Genomic DNA, 7,789 nt, shown 5'->3' on the forward strand with positions numbered 1-7,789 from the left:
TGACGTACTTACGGTTTCTTGAGACATTTAACCTTTTATCTTTCCCTGCCAGATACATACAGCATGTAAAGAATTAGTGCAAGGTTCTTCCCTCTAGGTCAACACTGTTCCTTGCCGTTCCTGTACTTTTCCATTTATCCTCCTCCATCTCCCTTAATCATACTGCTGGCCTGGCGACTTGAGAGGCGCCAAGTAACACGCAACCTGCCAGATCCAGCAAGGGGAAAATGAATTAAGTCCAGAGGGTAAAGTTGGGACGGAGAGAAGTGTGAGTGGGCCGGGTATTGAGCCCTGGGGCACCCCGAAAGTCATAACTCAGAGCTTAGGTACCGTGGACCGCCTGAGGAGTTACCGTCTGCCAATTGATTTAGTGTCATCTGAGGTCTTGGCCGCCTCTTGATTATGTGCCTTATTAAGTGATTCTCTGAGCATGACAGCTTTAGGATATTAGGTGGTACTTTCTGTGGCCCTTTTCTAAGTACATGAATCGCCTACTTTTATTAGCCTGAAGGACACTGCTTCTCAATCCTGGACTGATGGTGGTGAAACATCACCAGTTTTCTCATTTTGAGGTCGCAACCCTCTGGACGTCAATGTTTCTAAAAAACCGAAACACAAATATTTTTGTACCAAAACATGCTGTAACACCAAGTGAGCATGTTTCCTTTAGAGGGACATTTCCTTTGGAGAGTGTTTGTTTTCTTTCACCTTTGTTTGATGGAAAGGTTATGCAAACATATATAAAAGAATGATTTTTGTTTGATGTGTGTATATCTGTGCCTGTGTGTGGATGTGTGTGCAAAGAAGCCAAAATTGTGAGTTAAATATTGTCATAGACATTCATTAGCCAAGCGCAACAAGTATAGGGAACTTTTGACCAAAGTTACAACTGCAGGATTATTTTATCAGAAATCACATACACAGAGTTCCCAGAACCCACCAGGAGAAATCTCTTCATCCTCCATGTTGGATAAAATTCCTAAAGTACTAGAGATGCTGTTTACTATGGCTCCAGGGCTTCGTGCATTACTGGAAATAGACAAAGAGAAACCAAAAAAGATTAAATAAATATTACACTGTCAGTAATGTCAATACATCTCCTGAAAACTGTTTCAGGGGTATATTAAGTAAAACTGTCTTTTACAATGTGATTTTATTATTTGAATCACAACCGAGAATTAACTCATTTTCAATCAATGGGTTGGAATTTTAATTGCACTGGCCACACCATAAGAAATGTTTCTTGAGCAGCAAATCAGCAAAATAGAATTATGAAGGAACATGTGACACTGAAGAATGGAGTAATGGCTGCTGAGAATTCCGCTTTGCATCACATGCATACACATTTAAAAAATATATTTAAATAAACAACAGCTATTTTAAATTGTAATAATATTTTGAAATATTACTGTTTTTACTGTACTTTTGATCTAAGAAATGCAGCCTTGGTGAGCATTAAAGACTTCCTTCAAAAACTCAAAAATCTTACTAACCCCCAAACTTTTGAACAATATTGTATACAGATGAACACTTTTTTAATATTTATTACATAAATTAAATTGATCTCTCTGCATGTAAGCCTATAATGCTGTCAAGCTTTCAGACTTTCAGAACTTTAAAACAAGGCTCTGTCAAGCCATCACTCAAAGTTTGCCTTCATGGTGTTTCCTTTGTCTTGACAAACTTTTACATTTCTTTTACAATTCAACTATTTAAAACTCAAATCGCAATTCAGCATCCTGTTTGCTCCCTCAACTAAAATTCAAAAATTTAATCGGAATTTAAAAGGCATTCTCACTGAAATTCTGAATGACACACAACCCTGATTTGAATTGAATCAAAAGACTGCATTGGGTGACATAGAAGCCCCATTCTGCCTCCACACTACTTTTGAAGGATCAAGAATATAAAACACCAAACATGAAATTATATTACAGTCAATGTGTTAAAGCTATAATCATTCAACAAAGACAACATTCAAAACAAACTGTGCGGAGAAAATTTCAGCGACATGTTTCTAGGGTCAGGACTCTGAACCTTTAGTCAAGGCTATTTACTTCTGAATCTTTGTGCCAAGGAACTTTGACAACATGGCATTATGTGCAATTTATGTCAGGTTTGGTTTTGTGTGTGTTTATGTGCGAGAGTGTGTGTGAAAAAGAGTGTGACAGAGATTGCATTCATATGTATGACCTTCCTCTTTAGAGGCACCGTCAAAGATCACAGTCAGTGTTGACAGAGATATTTCTCCCATGCATTGCAGTGGTGAGGGCTGTTGTCTAAATGCTTACTCACCAGGCGCCGACTGAACAGGCCGCCAGCAGAGCCAGCCGGTGGCCCTGAATGCCCTTTTGCTGACTAGACTCTAGCAGCCAATAAATGGAGCTGTCACTCCTGTCAATCTTGCTTTCTCTGACACAATCGCCCTATCACGCCCGCTCATTCCATCCTGCCCGCCTCCGTTATGTCCCTAAAAGGACAGCTTTCTGTGACAGCCCTGCCTCTTGCATGACGAAACGCAAAGATAGCCAATCATCTCATTCTCCGCCCTGGGGTTTGAGAGAGAGAGAGAGAAAGTGAGAGAAATACTTTTTCTTTATGCATTTTTTTAAGAATATGTAGCTTAAGAAATCAGCCTCTAAAAATTAATGGAGCATTTTTTAATTTTTTTATGTTATCATAAAATCTTTTCCCATAAGATATGAGCATGTGATACCACCTCTAAACTCTCAGTAATCCAGTCCATCACATGACATTTCACCATACTTAAAAACGAACATAACAATTTAGAAAGTGACTGAAGAAGAGGCACCGCTCTGTACCTTCATATATCTCAGATTCTTGAAGTTTCATGGATAACCGGTAACACAAGGCAAGGCAAGGCCAGAAACACAGTGTACATATGAGGTGGTTTAATCAGAATGATTGAAAAAGGCCTCAGAAACTCTTTTGTGGTCTGTCTGTTCCAACTGCATCTTGATGCTGTATTGCCCTCTGCTGGATGTAAGGTTGATGCACAGACTCACTGTAAAAACAGGCAATAATAATGTAGCACAGGTTTTTAATATGTGTGATTTAATATTTGTTCTGTTCCGTTCTTTTTTTTTTTTTTTAATGATTGAAAAAGGCCTCAGAAACTCTTTTGTGGTCTGTCTGTCTGTTCCACATCTTGATGCTGTATTGCCCTCTGCTGGATGTAACGTTGATGCACAGACTCACTGTAAAAACAGGCAATAATAATGTAGCACAGGTTTTTAATATGTGTGATTTAATATTTGTTCTGTTCTGTTCTTTTTTTTTTTTTTTGCGATTTTCCCAATAAATATAGTTTCAAAGCAGCTTTGTTTCTACACGCATTTTCGTAATAGAGTAATATATATATTCATACGGCAGAAATGTACAGTTATGAGATAACAAATCATGCAGTTAGTTAACATCATGTATTAATTTAAGCAAAAACAATGAACATGTTAAAGCAACGATTACATGATGTGATAATGATTATAATATAAGGACAATTTGGAATTAATCCAACTTTTTTAACATTAAGCAATTTATTAAAATCCTGCTCATAAAAAGTATTTTACATGATAGGTATACTTTTTCTTCAAGAACATTTTCATAACCATTTTCGTAACAACAAAAATACTAATTTCAGACATTCTAATGCAGTGTCACGTGATCCTTCAGAAATCATTTTAATATGACACACACACATATATATATATATATATATTTTTTTTTTTCTAATAGTAATGCTTCAATGCATCCTTCAATGCGCTTCTGAAGCTTTAATAACGAGTATGGCACATTCAAATGCTTTGTGGTTGGAAAGATCAAGAGACTAGCCAGCTTGGTGATAATGCTATTTTTGTATATTTTGGCCTTTTTCAGTAAAATATGCAACAAAAGTTTACAAATACAACTGAAATTGCATCAGCTAACATGGTATTTTGAGAATTCAATAACGACCGACAATACGGAACCTGTAGGCCTAAAGTAAAAGGAAAATTATGCTTCATGTGATAAGATCTAAATTAACTGCTTTATTATTCAGCTAATAGGTTACACCAACAAAATACATGTTAAGTTATGTCGAATTATTCAACACTGACCGTTTTTTATTTGTATTTATTGTTTATTTATTTATTTTATTTTTATTCTTTTTTTTTGTAAAACGTTTAAAATAATATTTTTCTCTAGGTGGATATCTAGGGTTGTCATCTACTAGCAAATTGGGCTTTGACATTTGACTTATTTAAGTGGAGGCCGCTGTGGCTTTCTGCCTGAAAACGTTATCATTTATTTCTCCAAACGACTTTGCATACACACTTTCCCTTGATTACTTTCCCGTTGACTGCATGCTCTGTGAAACCTCTCCATTCCACGGCTCTCCTCATACATTCAGAGCCCTGTCGCCGTGTTTACCCTTCGCGAGGACAAATCGTATTTTCCCCTATCCCGCGCTCCCATCTCGCGCCGAGCTCGGGCGTTCTGAATGGCGCGGAGGTTTATTTGTTTAGGAGAGCGGCATTTATTTTCCGCCTGCTCTGTTTGGGCAGATGGCGGGTCTCGCCGCGCCAAGTGGATCCGGGTGTTTATTTGAAATGGGGCGTGCGGCACGCGAGGGTATCGAGGAGCCCCGCGGACCATGTGTTCCTCTGGGCGCCCTGATTGGGTGACGCAGAGTTGGCAGGCGACCTGACGAGAAACAGGAGACAAAACGCGGGCCGTCTCTCTATGAGCTCAGGCCTTCCATAAGGCCTTGGGTCTGCTTGAAGCGCCTGGCTTCATGGATGAATTCATTTCATGAGATCTCGAGATCCAGCCCAACACATATTTTAATACGATTTTAAGACCATATGACAGCGGGTGTAATTTGGTACAATACTTAAGGAAAGGACCATGATAGTTAAATAACACAGGCCTCCAAAATACACCATAGGCCTACTATTCAGCTCTTCCAAGAAACGGACGATTAAAATAGTTAATTTCATACTTTTTCTTTCAGCAGTTTGAGTAATAGTTAATATTCTGGAGGAACATGCCAGGATGTCATGAACACTTGATTTATTAATCGTTCGCTAAAGCTTGAAAAATAGGCTTTCATCAGTTATTTTACCTTCATTTTCAAGATTGTAATCTTACGGATTTGGATTTTTCCATACTTTACTTTAGTTCCACTGTGGTAAATAGAGAAATTGTTAAATTGTTCAGTGGATTAAAAGTGAAACTGTGTGTACATTTGGTATGCATGAAATACTTGTCTTTTCTGGAATGTGTTGAGTTGATAATCATAAATATAGCAGTTTTAAACAAAAATGTTGGCGGTAAAAACTGTTAACAATTTCTTTTTGTGTTGAGGGCCCATGGTGATTGACAGCACACATTAAATTAGCCACACCCCATAAGTTTAGCCCTGCCCTGCATTTGCGAACGTCATTTTTTAGAGGAACCAATCAGTAAAGGACCAATCCATCAATGTCAGCTCCTTAGCCAATCAGGGAGAGTATGCTAAACAGCTGCCAACCAATCACACTCAGTTTGTTCACTCCATCTCCTATATATGCAGCAACCCCTTGCTGTGCTGCATGATTTGACTGAAAATGTGAGCAAGACCAGACTTTAATGATTTGTGCTGCTGTTCTGGTGACTATGGATTTTAACTTCCGTAACTGAACACAAAGGCATTATTTCAGATGATTGAACTGTGATGTGAGGCTTGTCTTATCTGGCAGAAATGCAGTCACAACCACACATACATAAACATACAAATACACAAGACAGGCAAAACTGTCATTTTTGTGTCACATACACGTCCAATCGCCACAGTTCACCATGTCTAAAAAGGTTAAAACTACCATACAGTCTCTTTCACACAAACTCTCTCTCTTTCTTTTATCCATAACCTATTCCGAACAGACTAGCAGTATAGTTTCCCCACGTCAAGCATGACACCATGCCAATAAGTGAAGTATGAGGAACAGTTCAAAGGTCTCACCATATGCCAGCTGGCTCCTTGATGTAAAAAAAAAAAAACATGCCAGGATGTCATGAACACTTGATTTATTAATCGTTCGCTAAAGCTTGAAAAATAGGCTTTCATCAGTTATTTTACCTTCATTTTCAAGATTGTAATCTTACGGATTTGGATTTTTCCATACTTTACTTTAGTTCCACTGTGGTAAATAAAGAAATTGTTAAATTGTTCAGTGGATTAAAAGTGAAACTGTGTGTACATTTGGTATGCATGAAATACTTGTCTTTTCTGGAATGTGTTGAGTTGATAATCATAAATATAGCAGTTTTAAACAAAAATGTTGGCGGTAAAAACTGTTAACAATTTCTTTTTGTGTTGAGGGCCCATGGTGATTGACAGCACACATTAAATTAGCCACACCCCATAAGTTTAGCCCTGCCCTGCATTTGCGAACGTCATTTTTTAGAGGAACCAATCAGTAAAGGACCAATCCATCAATGTCAGCTCCTTAGCCAATCAGGGAGAGTATGCTAAACAGCTGCCAACCAATCACACTCAGTTTGTTCACTCCATCTCCTATATATGCAGCAACCCCTTGCTGTGCTGCATGATTTGACTGAAAATGTGAGCAAGACCAGACTTTAATGATTTGTGCTGCTGTTCTGGTGACTATGGATTTTAACTTCCGTAACTGAACACAAAGGCATTATTTCAGATGATTGAACTGTGATGTGAGGCTTGTCTTATCTGGCAGAAATGCAGTCACAACCACACATACATAAACATACAAATACACAAGACAGGCAAAACTGTCATTTTTGTGTCACATACACGTCCAATCGCCACAGTTCACCATGTCTAAAAAGGTTAAAACTACCATACAGTCTCTTTCACACAAACTCTCTCTCTTTCTTTTATCCATAACCTATTCCGAACAGACTAGCAGTATAGTTTCCCCACGTCAAGCATGACACCATGCCAATAAGTGAAGTATGAGGAACAGTTCAAAGGTCTCACCATATGCCAGCTGGCTCCTTGATGTAAAAAAAAAAAAATCCACATTGCCTCTACTTCCCAGATGCCACTTATGCCCAATTACGGGTGACCATGTGACCAATCGGTGTTTCAGAACTGAACCCCCTCGTAATTCATTGATTTATAGAGTCAGCTGGATGTTTTGATCAATATTATATGCTCGTATCTGTTTTAAATCTCACTTTTAGATGATGCACACCATGAAGTGTGTGATTGACTTACTTTAACAGATACTTTTATTTTGAAGATTCTCCAACCATACACATGTACAGTGGAACAGAATGTTGTTTACTGGGACAATCTGTTTATATTAAATAATGTTATATTTTAAATATATTTAACACTACTATACTATACTATACTATACTATACTGGCCTAAATCTGGACTGCAAAACATTCTAACTTTCAATCGGTTAATTTTTTAACACTTTTTTTTTTACACTTTGTGATGTTTTTACACCATTTTTTTTTCTCACATATTTACAATATGAACACAGTTAAGCTTCTTCTGTTGAACACAAAAGAAGATATTTTGAAGAATGTCATTGACTTCCATAGCATACTTTCCATACCATTGAAGTCAATGACTATCAGCAACTGTTTACATATCTTTCTTTTGTGCTCAATATATAGAATTTACATTGAGCACAAGTGCTTTATGTGCGGAGAATCTGGCTTTTTCAAGTTGACGGTGTAAATTTCCATTTGTCCACTTGATGGCGATTATGACAAACACATCACAATCATTCACCACTCCTGGAAACGTACAATCA

General features: G+C 37.7%; 1 long non-coding RNA gene across 1 annotated transcript; it reads right to left on the reverse strand.

Moving 5' to 3' along the window:
* Positions 1–977: 977 nt before the first annotated feature.
* LOC107710042 (uncharacterized) lies at positions 978–2,994 on the reverse strand. Its single transcript, XR_001636552.1, has 3 exons — positions 2,823–2,994; positions 2,296–2,549; positions 978–1,029 (listed from the first exon to the last, which is right to left on the reverse strand). It is a non-coding gene; the product is annotated as an uncharacterized LOC107710042 (long non-coding RNA).
* Positions 2,995–7,789: the final 4,795 nt, after the last annotated feature.

The sequence above is a fragment of the Sinocyclocheilus rhinocerous genome, unplaced genomic scaffold (assembly GCF_001515625.1).
Source record: "Sinocyclocheilus rhinocerous isolate Xijiao unplaced genomic scaffold, SAMN03320098_v1.1 scaffold1348, whole genome shotgun sequence".
Taxonomy (NCBI): Eukaryota; Metazoa; Chordata; class Actinopteri; order Cypriniformes; family Cyprinidae; genus Sinocyclocheilus; species Sinocyclocheilus rhinocerous.